At 36.5% G+C, this 15,519-nt stretch overlaps 1 protein-coding gene across 7 annotated transcripts in view; it reads left to right on the top strand.

Annotated features, from left to right (window-relative positions):
* BBS12 (Bardet-Biedl syndrome 12) overlaps positions 1 to 15,519 on the top strand; it is a 70,184-nt gene that overhangs the window by 17,310 nt on the left and 37,355 nt on the right. The window contains exon 3 of one of the 7 annotated variants that reach the window (XR_006709974.1): positions 7,622 to 7,690. The exons of the other annotated variants lie outside the window; for them this stretch is intronic. The gene's annotated coding sequence lies outside the window, so the exon portion shown is untranslated. The remainder of the gene's footprint in view (positions 1 to 7,621; positions 7,691 to 15,519) is intronic. 7 annotated transcript variants of the gene reach the window in all.

The raw sequence follows: 15,519 nt of genomic DNA, 5'->3' as shown, positions 1-15,519 counted from the left end.
CACAGAGCCCAATGTGGGGCTCAAGCTCACAGACTGTGAGATCATGACCTGAGCCGAAGTCGGACACCCAACCAACTGAGCCACCCAGGCGCCCAACACTTAGTTTTTGTTAAAGTATTATGAAAATTATGAGCACCACTAATATTAATGCAGATTCTTAGCTCACTTTATATAATAGATTTGTGAAGTTGGTTGAGAGAAAGGGAGAGACAGACCATGAGAGACAGACCATGAGAGAGACAGAATCTGAAGCAGGCTTCAGGCTCTGAGCTGTCAGCACAGAACCCATTGCGGGGCTGGAACTCACAAACCGCGAGATCATGACCTGAGCCAAAGTCGGACGCTCAGCGACTGAGCCCCCCAGGCGCCCCTAGAAGTCTCATTTTAATATAGATTTTGTAAGTTCATTTTGTTTCCAGATTATAAAAAACTTTTTACTGTTGTGTGGTTTATCTGCTATTTTTCCAATTTTTTTAAGGAGTGCTTTTAAGTTGTAATTACTCAAGGAATTGTTCTGTCCTTGCAGACTGAGTCCCATCCCACACATAAACTTGATTCATTTAAATAAGTGAGTTTTCTAAGAAACCCTGTGCATAAGCAGGTAGACATTTTTCAAGAGACCAAAGAAGTGTTGACATCTTTGAGACCAATCTGCTTCTTTAAAATTATAGACTACAAAGAGGTTTGCAGTTATCTTACATCACATTATAGCCAGTCTTCCTAATGATAAATAACTCTTTCTGGACCAGGGGTTCACTAGCTCTTCAAAAAATAATCTTCAAGAAATTCTAGCAAAGGAATCCCTACAAATACCAGAATATGGGCAGGTGTACCTGCCTACCTCAACGCTGAATGGATGCAGGATCAGCAGAACGGAAGTGGGAAGCAGCAAGAATGAAGGGGTTACTGATAAGTCATTGTGAGCTATATTCCCTAAAACTGTTGAAAGGACTCTACCGGAAAGGAAGTATGGATGAACAGATTTGAGAATGGGCATCGCATTCTGGATGAGTGCAAAGCAACAACAAAAACCAAAAACAACCCCACTTCTATGTGTTTGTGTGGATGCAAGAGAATTGATTAGTGCTGTAGTGCTCTAAGCTCTGAAGGGTATCAGAACTATTCAGCACATGCTTCTTTCCAGGAGGACTGAGCCACGGTCTAAGAGGGGAAAATGTTGGAAAGAAGTATAGAGCAGAACAAAAACATTTGGAATAAAGGAGAGGGAAAACTTACATTGGGAATGGTAAAGCAGTGTCATTTTGTATTAGGCTGGGTGGCCAGCAGACTCAAGAGGAAAAGATCTTCCTCTGTGGAAGGTCTGTAGACTTCTAGGAAACACAGAGCTAAAGGTGGAAAATCTTTCCAACTAGACTTCGCTTTGACAAATAGAGAAGGGTTACACAAAAAGGCTATATTTTTGGTCCTTCATTATAACAGGAGAGAGACCATGGGCCATGAAGCTGAGAAATTGACCCTGGTCCATCCCCATCTCCATAAGAAATCTCTCCTATGTTTGGATCCACAAAAGTCCATGTAATTTGGACATGAGGGGAAAAAAGACATTTAGCCTCAAATGACCTTAGCTATTTAACCTCAAATGACCTTAGTATAAGAAAAAAAGATTTAAATAGATTAAATAATTTGAACAGACCATGAGAACTTACCAGAAAAATACTCTAGCTATAAAGCAGATGAAAATTAATGTTTTTAAACAAGTTAAATCATTTAGATTGGAGCTTTTGAAAAAAACACACATTAGAAATGAAGATGTCAGAACAGATTATAGAATGACAGCTGACACAATTCAGAGAAGAATTGGATGAAACTACACGTAACACAACAGCACATAGAGTCCACAGAAAGCATGGTAAAGGAAGTAACCCAGGAGAGGAATCTCTTTCATAAACCCTTCTAAATTTTCATAACAGAAATCTGCATTGTATCTTTTTTTTTTTAAAGATGCTGACCTAAATGGCCAAACTTTACAAAGGATGACTTTCCTATGTAAAGCACAGACCAGTATAACATTAGAGTCATTCTCTGGAACTTTTCAAAACCATTAATGAGTCATGTAAGTTTTGGGATAGTCCTCTGGCTCACTAGTTCATGCCATTGTTCGGCAATAAATGGCTTTATTTAGTGAGGGGGAAAGCAGTTCACCGTCTCTCAGAGAGGCGATGCCTTGCAGTCACCAAATGACAGGGTTTCCATGAGCATAGCCTTCCAGGCCCACAAACTTTCCTCAGGATAACAAGAGGAGATCATCATCAGAGGAATTAACTCTTGTGCTATCCAAATTCAGAGAATTGTGGAAACCAAGATGCTGATTTTGCATTTATATTTGTAACATGACTATTAGAAAAAACAGAATACTCATATAAACTGAACGAAGAATTGTTTCCTCCTGTGTCTAAAAGTCTCTGGGAAGCTAGGAACATTGTTTGTTGAGGCTGGAATTGAAACCAAGGGACTCCTCTGATGCAGCACTAGCCAGACACCCTCTCTTCAGGACAATGCTGGACACCCACCATGATCCAAGAAGGTTGCTCACTTCTGTTGTCATACTCTATTCAGGTGTTAGGTTAATTAAGTAAACACTACTTTCTTTTTACTCAATTCCATTTCAGACCAGCTTTCTGGTGGCAGCATCCTATGGCACCTTTGAATGTTAACTTGCTGATTTGGGAGACATCTCTCCAATAGTGACATCTAATAACCACAATCACCCACTTTGTGATATTTGTTAAACCCCCAGAATTTAACCATATCTGTTCTGGAAGCAACAGATCAGTCCCCAAGGACCAGCTAAAGGCTCTCCCTTTCATGATAAAAGAATGCTAAAGGGAAAGTACCTATCAGCTTCCAGCATGCACTTGTAGTGTGGTGAAATAAGCATTAGACTTAAAACTAGAAGATCTTTTTCATAATCTGACTTTGCCCCCTATGTGACCTTGGGCAGGTCACTTAACCTCTTTTAAATCTGTTTATCTGTAAAATGTATTCTTAAAGTGACTTTAAGGTGTAAATTAAATATGTATTATGATAATGTAACTCAACTGCATGCAAATATCTAGGGAAATAAGCATTTGGATCATTGTTATAAAGCAATTTTGTGAGATTTCTGTTTCTTTCCTGGCCTTAAAATTTTAATGATTCTCCTTTGTGCCCCTTCCTCCCTGACTCTCCTTATGGTGATTAGATATAATGCCCAGACCACAAGGGGTCAGCGTGCGTACTTTGGAGATAAGAGCAATGGGAAAGGAGAGTACTAGGCAAGAAGTATTTCACTTCTCAAGACGACTGGAGGAGAGAAGAACCCAGGCAGTTAAGGATAATAATGATAAAAATTAATAATAGTAGGTTTGGTGTAGTGCTTTACCTTTTTAAATAGTTACTGACCCTGGTAGGCCACTTCTAAGAGAGCAGGACTACTCTCTCCCACATGGGTTTGCTGGCCTCAGAAAGCAAAGTCAAGTGCAAGCTAGGATGACTCAGGAGTGAGCAACAGGTGATTGTAGACCACAACACCCTTGGATCAGCCTACCTTGGAGTATGCATGTGTCATCTGTTACAAGTCATGATGTCAAGTTCTTATTGTGATTGCCACCTACTTTACTTTAGTATTTTGTTTACATAGAGCAATAGTTCTCAGCGTTGGCTTCAAATAAGAATCAACTGGGGACCTTTTATGACTGTTAATGTCCTGACCACATCCATAGATATTTATTTAATTAGTCAGAGGTCAGGGCTCCGGGCATTGGTATTTTTAAGAGCTCCCCAGGTGACTGGAGTATATAGCAAGACTGAGAATCATTGACATAAAATGATTTTTTCCTTGCTCAGTGTTCCTCAATCCCTGACTACACTTTAGTATCACCTGGGGAGCCTTTAGACAAATTGAATCAGAAACTCTGGAATTGGGGCCTAGATATGTGGGTTTTTAAACCTTCCCATATGATTATAATGTGCAGCCAGAATTGATCATTGCTACTCTAATGTAAATAGACTATGAAGAGATGGTATTTTTAATACAAAGTAATTGCTATCCTTCCTTGGGGCTACTGAATCCACATGTTCCAGGGAAATGCACAGTTTGCAACTTTGCAAAAATATGAAAACTCATGCCCTTAGCTTCAGGCTGAGGAGATAATGTCAGAAAAGAGCAGAGAGATAAGGAAGAATAAAAAAAGAACAAATCGCCATGTATTATTTTATATGAAACAACTTGAATTCCTAAAATACCAGTAATCAACTTTAATTCAGCAATCATCTAAAGAAGGATCGTGCCTTGCAGAATATTGATCACAGATCTTATCTACCATTAAAGACCACTTCTTCATGCCAAGCATAGGCATGATGGGAAGCACTTTGTAGGCACTGGCTCACTTGATCTTCATGGCACTTCTGTGAGGCAGGTTCTATTATTATCTTCACTTTACAAATACACTAAAATGAAGATAATAATAGAAATGATAAATAACAATACAAATAAACTGAGACACAGAGGCTAAGTGTTTTGCCCCAGGTACAAACTATTTAGAGGTATATCCTGGTAGCAGGTCTTGAGAGACCCTAATGGCAGCCAGTGGTCTCTGAAGAAGCAAAACTGCACAGACAGGAAGGTACAACGTGCTGCAAGAGGAATATATTAGAATTTCTCCTGCTTATTTTATTTTTGTAACTTTAACTTTTTTCTTTCTGTTATATAATTTATGTATATTAGTTTGGTAGGACATATATATAGAGAGAAATAAATATGCATATACTGGGGCATCTGATCAAAGTTTGAATATCGCTTCTCCAGAAGCTAATGGGTATACAAATAACAAACACAAATATACAAATTCTACATATGGCCGAATATCAGTCTATTTTGATAGAGTAAAGGTAAAATGGGAGCAAATTATTCATTATAGGGTCAAAATCAGAGGTGTCTAGCTGTCTCAGTCATTGGAGCATGGGACTCGAGCACATGGTCCATGGTTGTGAGTTTGAGCCCGGCCTTGGGGGGAGAGAGAGAGAGAGAGAGAGAGAGAGAGAGATAATAAATAAGTTCTTCGGTTTTTCTCTTTTAATATTTATTTTTGAGAGAGAGAGAGACAGAGCATGAGCAGGGGAGGGGCAGAGAGACAGGGAGACACAGAATCCAAAGCAGGCTTCAGGCTCCGAGCTGTCAGCACAGAACTGGATAGGGGGCTCAAACCCACGAACTGTGAGATCATGACCTGAGCCAAAGTCAGATGCTTAGCCAACTGAGCCACCCAGGTGCCCCAACTAAACACATGTTTTTAACAAATAATTAAAAAATAAGAGGTGAAAATAAATAGATTTTGGTTAGCTCTATCTTCTATATGTAAAACATTGTGATATACCTTCAAACATTTTGAAATACTGTTTTGATGAGCCATTCTAAAAACCCTAGTTTCTTTGTTACTTTTAAATGAGTTTTCACCCTGTGACCTTTCAGCAATATATTTTTATGGAGCTTTTTAGACAGCTTAGACTGTATTTAAACTAGAGAATATTTTTTAAAAACTAAAACTAGAGAACTTTTAAAGTATTTTAGATTGACTCCTGGGATAACAGAGACCATGTCGTGCAAGCAGCAAGCATGCTGATTTGCCTGGGCTGTTTTGTGGCCTCACTTCCAGGCTCTTAGATCATGTTGTACCAGCAATTACTTCACACCTGAGTGTGTCCTTGACAAATTTTACTGCATGTTCTGGCACCTCTGTTCTTCCTAAGTACTTTTATTTCTCTTCTCATAGCCAGACCCCATTCTTTTTATCTCTAACTATGGATCTCCTTTTCTGCATTCACATTTCCATCCTGGAAGGTTCTTTTGTTTTGTTTTTTAAACACATTTACCTTTTAATTATTTCCATTATTCTTCAAGAACATCTTTAGAGTAAACTCTTAATCTTTCCCCCCACACACAAAAGTAACCATTATTAATATTTGGTGTACAGTTTTCTAAGGCCCCATGTGTACATGGATGTATATATATGTTTTTTCTAATCAATAGTGGGCTCAGACTAAATACACTGCCATATAACCTACTTCTGTCAAGTAAAGTAATATATTAAGAATTCCCCCCACCCCAAGGGGCACATATAACCTACTTCTGTCAAGCAAAGTAATATATTAAGAATTCCCCCCACCCCAAGGGGCACCTGGGTGGCTCAGTTGGCTAAGCGCCTGACTTGGGTTCAGGTCATGATCTCACAGTTCATGAGTTCAAGTCCCACGTCGGGCTGTGTGCTGACAGTTCAGAGCCTGGAGCCTGTTTCAGATTCTGTGTCTCCCTCTCCCTCTGCCTCTCCCCTGCTCATGCTCTGTCTCTGTCTCTCCCTCAAAAATAAATAAACATTAAAAAAATTATTTAAAAAAAAAAGAATTTCCCCCAATACCATTAAATAGAGTTCAGTAAAAGAACTGCAGCGGCATCATGTTATCCCAGCACAATAACCTACTATAATTTCTTTAACCCATATCCTATCAGTCAATTCAGTTTGGGTATTACGATAAGCAAGGCTATAAAAAATGTATTTGTACTGAATCTTACCTCTTATTCATGATTATATCCTTTGGATCAATTCTTAGAGATAGATATTGGGTCAACAGGTGGACATTTTAGCATTTGTTACATAATTTTGCCAAATTGTTCTTTCAAAAGGCTCTGCAAATTAAAGTGTCATTGCCACAGCCATTATTGACAGTGGATATTATTAAAATTTTGTTTGACTAATTTGTGGGACAATGTAATCTCAATCTTAAATAATCTTTAAGAACAGTGATTTTCTTTACATATGTTTAAATGTTTATTTATTTTGAGAGAGAGCATGCGTAAACATGGGAAGGGACAGAGAGAGAGGGAGAGAGAATTCCAAGCAGGCTCTGCACTGTCAGTGCAGAGTCTGACCCGGGGCATGATCCCACAAACCATGAGATCATGACCTGAGCCGAAATCAAGAGTTGGACGCTCAACCAACTGAGCCACCCAGGTGCCTCGTTTTTAAAAATATTTTTAATGTTTGTAAAATGACTGTATTTTCCTTTAATCTTCTTCCTTTGATGTTATGTTTACAAAGCTCTTCCCTACTCCAAAGTTATGTTACAATCACTTGTACAGACTTCTAGTAATGTTATGGTTTTGTTCATCTTTCACATTTAAATATTAATCCATCAGGGACTTATTTTAGTAGAAGATACAAGACTCTAAAAGAACTTTTTCTAGATGGTTATCCAGTTGTCCCAAAATCATTATAGGATATTGTTGCCCACTCAGATATTTCTTAGCAGTGAGTAGGAAATTCCAACAGAAAAGGAGATTTGTTCTCAGTTGCTAAGAAGCATTTTCATGGCCTTCTAATTATGGGTTCATACTGTTCAATGTTCTATGATAGCACCACATACTATTGGAAGAGGAATACTGTAGAAACTTGTCACAGTAACAGTGATGAGAACAAAGGCAGCATCCCCATGATAAAAGTTTTCCTATGCTATCTTGACAGGTACTCTGCCAAGGAAGTGCTTTAAAACACACTTTTTGCTTTGTAAGAGTCATCAGAGCTTTACCCTGGAAAAAACCTAAAAGACTTCTTCTTTTGACCTGCAGGGGGCAAACTTCCACTCTTATCCTCTTTTGAAGTTTTGACCTACTGGTTTAAAGTCCTCAAAAGGGAAGGTGAGATTATTTTCGTGTGAATTAGCATAAATATAAAGGTAAGGAGATTTAAAGTAAAAGGATAGTGAAAGTTAAAAGCAGTTCCTTTTTTTATTATTTTATATTTTGAGATGGTCAGAGACATGAGTCAAAGTCCCAGGTCAGCTTTTGATTAGCTGTGACTTTGGGAAGGTAATTGAAGTTCTCTTGGCCTCTGTTTTCTCACCTTTAAATCACAAAGTTGCATGAGGTCATCCCTATTATACTCTCCAACTCTAAATTTTATGATTCGTGTTACCAACTTAAATCCCTGACATATTCTGAGTGATAGTAAAACTCATTGGAAAGGGGGCAAAAATGTCAAATTCTTCTTTCAAAAGTCTCTGAAAAAATTCTTAAAAGATGATAATGATTAGATCAGGCTTAAAGTTGATTACAAAAGCTCTAGTGCATGATGTTTATAACATGGGGATTTCAAACACTGGCCAATTATGGATTCAAACCTTTATAATCACTTATTTTATTACAAACCAGAAGTAATACAATAGAGACTTAAATCACTTGTTTCAATGATCTGAAAAAGAATTAACTTAGATTGTTGTCACCATAGCCATATCCATAAATTACAATGAGTTCAAAAGAAGCATATAAGTTATAAATCTGCAAGAAACCAGAATATAAAATATAAAACCCAAAGGAAACAGAATAACATATGTATCCCTTTTGTGGGTGGAAGATAAATTAGCAGATATTTAAAAAAAGAGGAAGGGGGCACCTGGGTGGCTCAGTCAGTTAAGCGTCCGACTCTTGATTTCAGCTCAGGGCATGATCCCACAGTCATGGGATTGAGTCCTACATCAGGCTCTTGCTGAGCACGGAGCCTGCTTAAGATTTTCTCTCTCCCTCTGTCCTTCCCCTGCACTCTCTCTCTCTCTCTCTCAAAATAAATAAATAAATAAATAAATAAATAAATAAATAAATAAATAAATAAAATAGAGGAAGCCATTAAACACAAGATTTTTTTTTCATACTACAAGAATAAAAACATTTTGAAATGACAGGAAGAACTAAATGTGGCACACTATTAAAGGCTTATTATTTTAATTTTTTAAGTTTATTTATTTATTTTGAGATAGAGAGAGAGAACCAGCAGGGAGGGGGCAGAGAGAGGGGACAAAGGATCCAAAGTGGGCTTTGCGCTGACAGCAGCAAGCCTGATGTAGGGCTCAAACTCACAAACTGTGAGATCATGACCTGAGTGGAAGTTGGATGCTTAACTAACTGAGCCACCCAGGTGCCCCAAAGGCTTACTATTTTAAATAGTATAAATATGTATAATCCAGGCAGCTGTCAGGGTACCTAAACTCAGGCTAAATCTGACCCAAATCTTAAACCCAGTTGCTCTGATATCAAAAACACTTTCAGGGTGCCTGGGTGGCTCAGTTGGATAAGCATCTGACTCTTGGTTTTGGCTCAGGTGATGATCTCATGATCTCACCTTTCATGAGTTTGAGCCCTGCGTCAGGCTCGTGCTGTCAATGCAGAGCCTACTTGGGATTCTCTCTCTCCCTCTCTCTCAGCCTCTCTCTCTCTCTTTCTCTCTCTCTCTCTCAAAATAAATAAATAAACGTCAAACAAACAAACACTCTGAGTGGAGCACCTGACTGGCTCAGTCAGTGGAATGTGCAATTCTTAATCTCAGGGTTGTGAGTTCAAGCCCCACGTTGGGAAAGTGGATATTACTTAAAAAATAAAAACAACTTCTGGGAATTTTATTGTGCACCCCACACACACAGTTTTGCTTCTCTCTGTCTTCTGTATTTTATTGGTAAGCTATTTTTTCTTTCTTCTTCTCATCCTTTACTTCTTCAATCTTAATGTCTACAACTGATCTACCTATTCATATTGTGCACTTCATAAGTTTTTAAAAGTATTTAAGATCTTGGTAAGTTACAGAGAGAGCAGATGTCAAAATGTGGAGTGCTGACCTTTCATTATTTTCTGATTACACCCTTCTTTCTTGCTTTTCCTTTACTGTCCCCCATCCTTTTTTTTTTTTTTTTAATGTTTATTTTTGAGAGAGAAAGAGAGCATGGAAGAGTGAGGTAGGGACAGAGAGAGAGAGAGACCAAAAATCCAAAGGGGCTCTGTGCTGACAGCAGAGAACTTGATGCGGCACTGGAACTCAGGAACCATGAGATCGTGATCTGAGCTGAAGTCAAACGCTTAACCAACTGAGCCATCCCGGCACCCCCACCATCCCTCCTCCTTCTTAATTAATAAAATTATCCCTAGTCTCAAAAAGAGCTCTTCTTATATTTGCCCTTGACTACAAACTCCCATTTTCCAAAAAGGACAGCTCTCCCTAAGAGGATATTAGTAAATCAAATTTTCCCCATCTAATTTTACCTATAAGGTTGGCATTTAAATTCCCATTTGAAAAAGAAGAAATGGTTTTCACAAGAAGACATGGAAAAATGAACAACTTTGCTCCGATAATACAGTATATAGAGAAGCAACTTTATAGCAGCATTTCATACTAGTTAGAGAATATATGAAACATAGAACTCAGTGTTGGTATTGTGCAGAAAAGTTTGCATTTATATACAATCCTGGAGAAAATGCAAATTGGTTCAACTTTAAATTGTTCTTGCACAAAGATGATAGTAGTATTATAAAAAATGGAAACAAACCAAATATCCAACAACAAGGGGTATTTAGACAAGTATGATATCTTAATATGAAAGAATGAGCCCTATACTGCTTTTAAAAATGTCAAGTATACATTTTACTTCAACACATAAACAAGTAAATAGTGAAAAACTAAAAAACAAAACTCAAGATAAAATGAAATTTATGGCTATGTAAAAACAATAGCAAAGATTGGAACCCAGAGGAATGTAAATAATTTCATTTCCTATTCATTTGTAAACTTAAGTTACAAGTTTTAGAAATGACAATAATTCTATTAGTTATAATTAGTCTATCTTGTATTATACCTCTATATACACTAGGACCAATCGTTTAAGTCTATTTGAATTGATTCTAATAGTTCGAACCATCTCCAAAAGATATTTTTTTTTTCCTTTAGGATTGCTTTAAGTCAAATTTTTCTGATGTATTAATTGAATCTAAGAATAAATTAAGTATCTTTAAAAGCTTAATAGTATGCAACATTCTAAAACTTACTTAGCTGAAGTATAGTCTGAAGAATAGTCACAGCCTAGAGGAGTGTAAGGTGATATGACAACCACATGATAACATGGTATCCTGGATGGCATCTTGGAACAGGAAAAGGACATTTGGTAAAGACAAAGGAAATCAGAACAAAGTATGGATTCTGGATTCTAGTTAATAATTATGTATCAAAACTGGCTCATTAGCTGTAATAAATGTTGAAACTAGATGTGGAGGATATAGATATTCTCTGGACTATTTTTACAGTTTTTGTGTGCATCTAAATTATCCTAAAATTAAAAACTTATTTTAGAAATGTTAGTATGTTTAAACAGCTAACCACCATCCAATATATTGAATTAATGTACTAAATAACAGAACCTAGTTTACTGTTAGTGACCAATTGGTAAGGTGAAAAATTATCAGGTCATATTTAAAATTATGTAATATATCAAGAGAATACTTCAATAAGAGAAGATATCCTTCAATAATGAGAATGACACATTATTAAGAGCTGAGGCTATACAGAGCCCTATATAAAGCACTATCCTTGCCTTGGGTATATAGTAAACTATCTCCAGCAGGACCAGATAATAGAAATACATTACAAGGGCCCAATGCCAACTCTAGCGTCAAATAAAATGTTCTTACTTATCAACATGTAAAGTTGTTACTACTAGACTACATTATATAATTAAGTATTTTTCAGACTGTCTGGAGTATGTTTTCCTTTTCTGAAATTTTTTTCCTTTTCTATTTTGTTTGCCATTTTTCTTGGCAATTGCATTTAAAAAATTTTCCAATGTGTTTATCTGGTGTTGTGAAGAAGATTCTTTGTATATTGTCTACTAGGAATGAAAAAGTAAATTGCGAATTTCAGAGTCTGTTGACAACATTGAAACTGAATTGATGTCTAAAAAAAGTAGACCTGTTTCCTGTGTTAACCTCAGAGCAGGAGGTAGAAAAGGCTACTTCCCAATAGGTTTTCACTTTGGATTGATACCAAATTAAAAGAAATGAGGCAGATGTAATATATTTTTCCTCTCATCACTCTAATTAAATCATACATTAAAATAGTTTCTTTTTAATGTATTGAAAATGTTTTAAACTAGCATTTGTGTTTTCTTATTTAAAAGCAATAGAAACCTCTGTTGATGAAGTCATTTATTTTTTTAGAAATAATTATTGGTTTCCTGCCGTATTTCTGAAACTGCTTTATAAGAAGCACATGTGTCACTTGTCAAAATGCAGACTCTCACGGTCTCAAAAATCTAATTCAGTATGCCTGAGGGTCTAAGAGACTCTGTCTTTTTAATTAGAGCCTTCTTCTGGTCAGGCTAAGTCTTTTACTGATTAGTTGTTTATGGTAGTTCTTAGTTCTGGCTGCACAATAGAATTATCTGGAGAATTTTTTAAACTACTAAAGCCCTGGTTTACCCTTCCCATACCCCAGATTATAATTTATTTATCTGGAATGGGGCCTACACATCAGTGTTTTTTAACTGTCCCTGGTTGGTACTACTGTGCAACCAGGGTCTAAACCATTAGTTTTGTGTATGGAATCATAATTAATTAGAAAAACCTGTACTTTATGCCTTAGGCTCTATTCAAAATATATATACATATATATATTGGCTACTGATTATAGCACATGAATCTCACAAATATAATGTTAAGAAAAAGAAGCCAAAAGCAAAAGAGAACATACTAATTGGGACCAACTGCTATTAGGTACAGGGTTTTGTGGGGTAAAATAGGAGATGGAAATATTCTGGATATAGATAGTGGTAATGATTGCACAACAGAGATTATAGTAAAGTGTACACTTTAAAGAGGTGAACTTTATGTTGTGTGAGGTATATCTCAATTTAAAAAGCTACTAAAAAAAGAGAGAACATATGGTTTAACCATGCTTGTAAATTTCAAAAACAGACATATCTAAACCAAAGTGTTTGAAATCAGGTTTGTGGTTATCTTCGGGAAGGTGGGAAGGGTAGTGGCTGGTAAGGCAAACAAGGAGGGCTCTGGAAGTGCTGGCAGAGTTATTTCATGACCTGAATCATAGTTACAGGGGTGAATTCATTTTTGGACCATTTTTGAATTGTATATTCACGATTTGTGCTCCCAGAAAATAGGGTTGTCAAGTAAAGTTTACAAGATATTTAGACTCCTCCACTTAAGAATACAGGAAAGAATGGCTAAGTAATCTGCCTTAATCTACAACAAAATCACATCTGATGAGATGAAGATAATGTTTGACAGTACAGGTTGTTTGATATTGGAATTGTTTTCCAAAGACAACTATATAATCTCTGTCCTTAGAACTCAGGGAAAATAACCTTACAGTAAAATCAGTTCTGTTTTGGGATAGTACCTTGTAGTAATTGGCCAGATGATATTTTGAGACTTGATCTAGGTGTTTGAGTCTACCTTTAGTTTATATTTACTTTTTACTCTGGGAAATAAGCAGACAAAATAAAAGAAAAACTTTGAATTCCCATAATAGAATACTTGCCAAAGAGAATTAGCTAATTCATATATTTTTTAGTTTCAGCAAAACTTATTGTAAATCTGTTCCACCAGTCATCTAACTGAATTTTTCTAAGATCAGTTTAATGTCCTTTCTTTTATATTATCACCGACAATTTTTTCTTAATTGCCATTAATATGCTGACAATCCTAGACTCTCCTTCCCTTCTCTGCTTATTGCTGCTTTTCCCGGCTCTATGAACTTAGTTGTTCCCACTTTCTTTCTTCATATGTTCCAGTGTTTCATCACTTTATTACCTCTTATATTTCTTTAGCTCTGCTCATATTTCTAAGACTTTTGGTTTCCAGTAATGACTATAATATCATGAGGTTCTGGAAAATATCTACTTCCTTTTGCAACAATGCTTGTAGGCTACAACACTATGGTTCAACATCGACTCCTTTGGTTCCAGGATTATGTCTTTAGAATTGAGTCAATTCAACCTTGCCCCTGATTTCATAAGCTCTGTTTTGCATGCCATCTATTCCCTTTGAAATCTTTTCATGAATCTCCAGAACTCTTTCTTATTCCATTAGCCACTTGTAGACTATGCTTTTATATTCTTATATCTAATGTTTGTTTTTGCTTTTTGTTTTTGTTTTTGTTTTTACAAAGAAAACAAACATCATCTTAAATTTGCTTTGTTCTTAATTGTTCTGATTTTTCTGAGGACATCACTATAATATAAATACCCAAGATATTAGCCAGATTCAGAAATAATGAGTAATTTTTTTTCTAGTTCTTAATTTTTCCAATTGTTTCTTCATTGGTTGACAAATCTTATGTCTATTATTTTATTAATGATATTATTTGTGTTCACTTAAGGAAAATTAAATTACAAAAAGAAGGGTACATCTTGTTTCTTAGCTACTAAGTAAATATATATTTTATATATATTCTCCCTTATTTGGAGTCAAACCCTTGTAGCCATAGATAATTTTGTGGCTAGGAAGAATTTTATAGTTTCTTTTTTTCTAATCTCCTTGTCTACAGATGAGGAAATTGAGACCCAGAGAAATCTATATAGTTAATTACTGATAAAGCCATTTTTCTTCCACATTCTTTATTGTTTTATTTACCTCTTTTTTTCTATGCAACATTTTTAACACATAGGCACGCTAAGTCATTTTGGCATTTTTTTCTCTTAATTTCTTTAAAACTTTTTGGTAAATTATTTAGTTCCTTTTTAGTACCATTCAAGCTAACTATTTCAGCACGATTTATTATTTTTTTAAATTTTTTTGTTTATTTATTTATTTTTGAGAGATAGACAGAGAGTGAGAGGGGGGAGGGACAGAGAGAGAGAAAGAGAAAGAGAAAATCCCAAGCAGGCTCCACTCTGTCAGCATGAAGCCTGATGTGGGGCTTGAACTCACAACTGGTGAGATCATGACCTGAGCTGAAACCAAAAGTCAGACGCTTAACTGACTGAGCCACCCAGGTGCCCCTATTTTAGCACCATTTAATACATTGTTATATTAGCACAACTTTAAGAACTTCCTCAGGGGCACCTGGGTGGCTCAGTCAGTTAAGTGTCCTTTTTGCAGCTCAGGGCATGATCTCATGGTTCACAAGTTCGAGCCCCACATCAGGTTCTATACTGACAGCTCAGAGCCTGGAGCCTGCTTCAGATTCTGTCTCCATCTCTCTGCCCCTCCCCTGCTGGTGCTCTGTGTGTGTCTCTCTCTCTCTCTCAAAAATATAGAAACATTAAAAAAAAGAACTTCCTCACAACAAAGCACTTTTCTTTGTTGCTGTTGCTTTTTAATGTATTATATTTTTCTCCATACTTACTGAATGCTCCAAATCTAGCCACCCCCAGAAAAGACCCATCCCTTCACACTCTCATACTCTATTTCCTTTTTAAGATACATTGGATAATAGTAACAGTTCACAGGGACACCTTTGTTACTCAGTCAGTTAAGCTTCTGACTTGATTTTGGCTCAGGTTATGATCTCACTGTCATGAGATCAAGCCCTGCATCAGGCTCTGCACTGAAAGCATGGAACCTGCTTGGGATTCTCTCCCTCTCTCTCTGCCCCTCCCCTGCTCATGCACTGGTGCATGAGTACGCTAACATTCTCTCTCACACAATAAATAAATAAATAAACTTCAAAAAAAAAAAAAAAAACCCAAGGTCAA

The sequence above is a fragment of the Leopardus geoffroyi genome, chromosome B1, assembly GCF_018350155.1.
Source record: "Leopardus geoffroyi isolate Oge1 chromosome B1, O.geoffroyi_Oge1_pat1.0, whole genome shotgun sequence".
Taxonomy (NCBI): domain Eukaryota; kingdom Metazoa; phylum Chordata; class Mammalia; order Carnivora; family Felidae; genus Leopardus; species Leopardus geoffroyi.
This window is presented reverse-complemented; position numbering and strand designations above follow the sequence as displayed.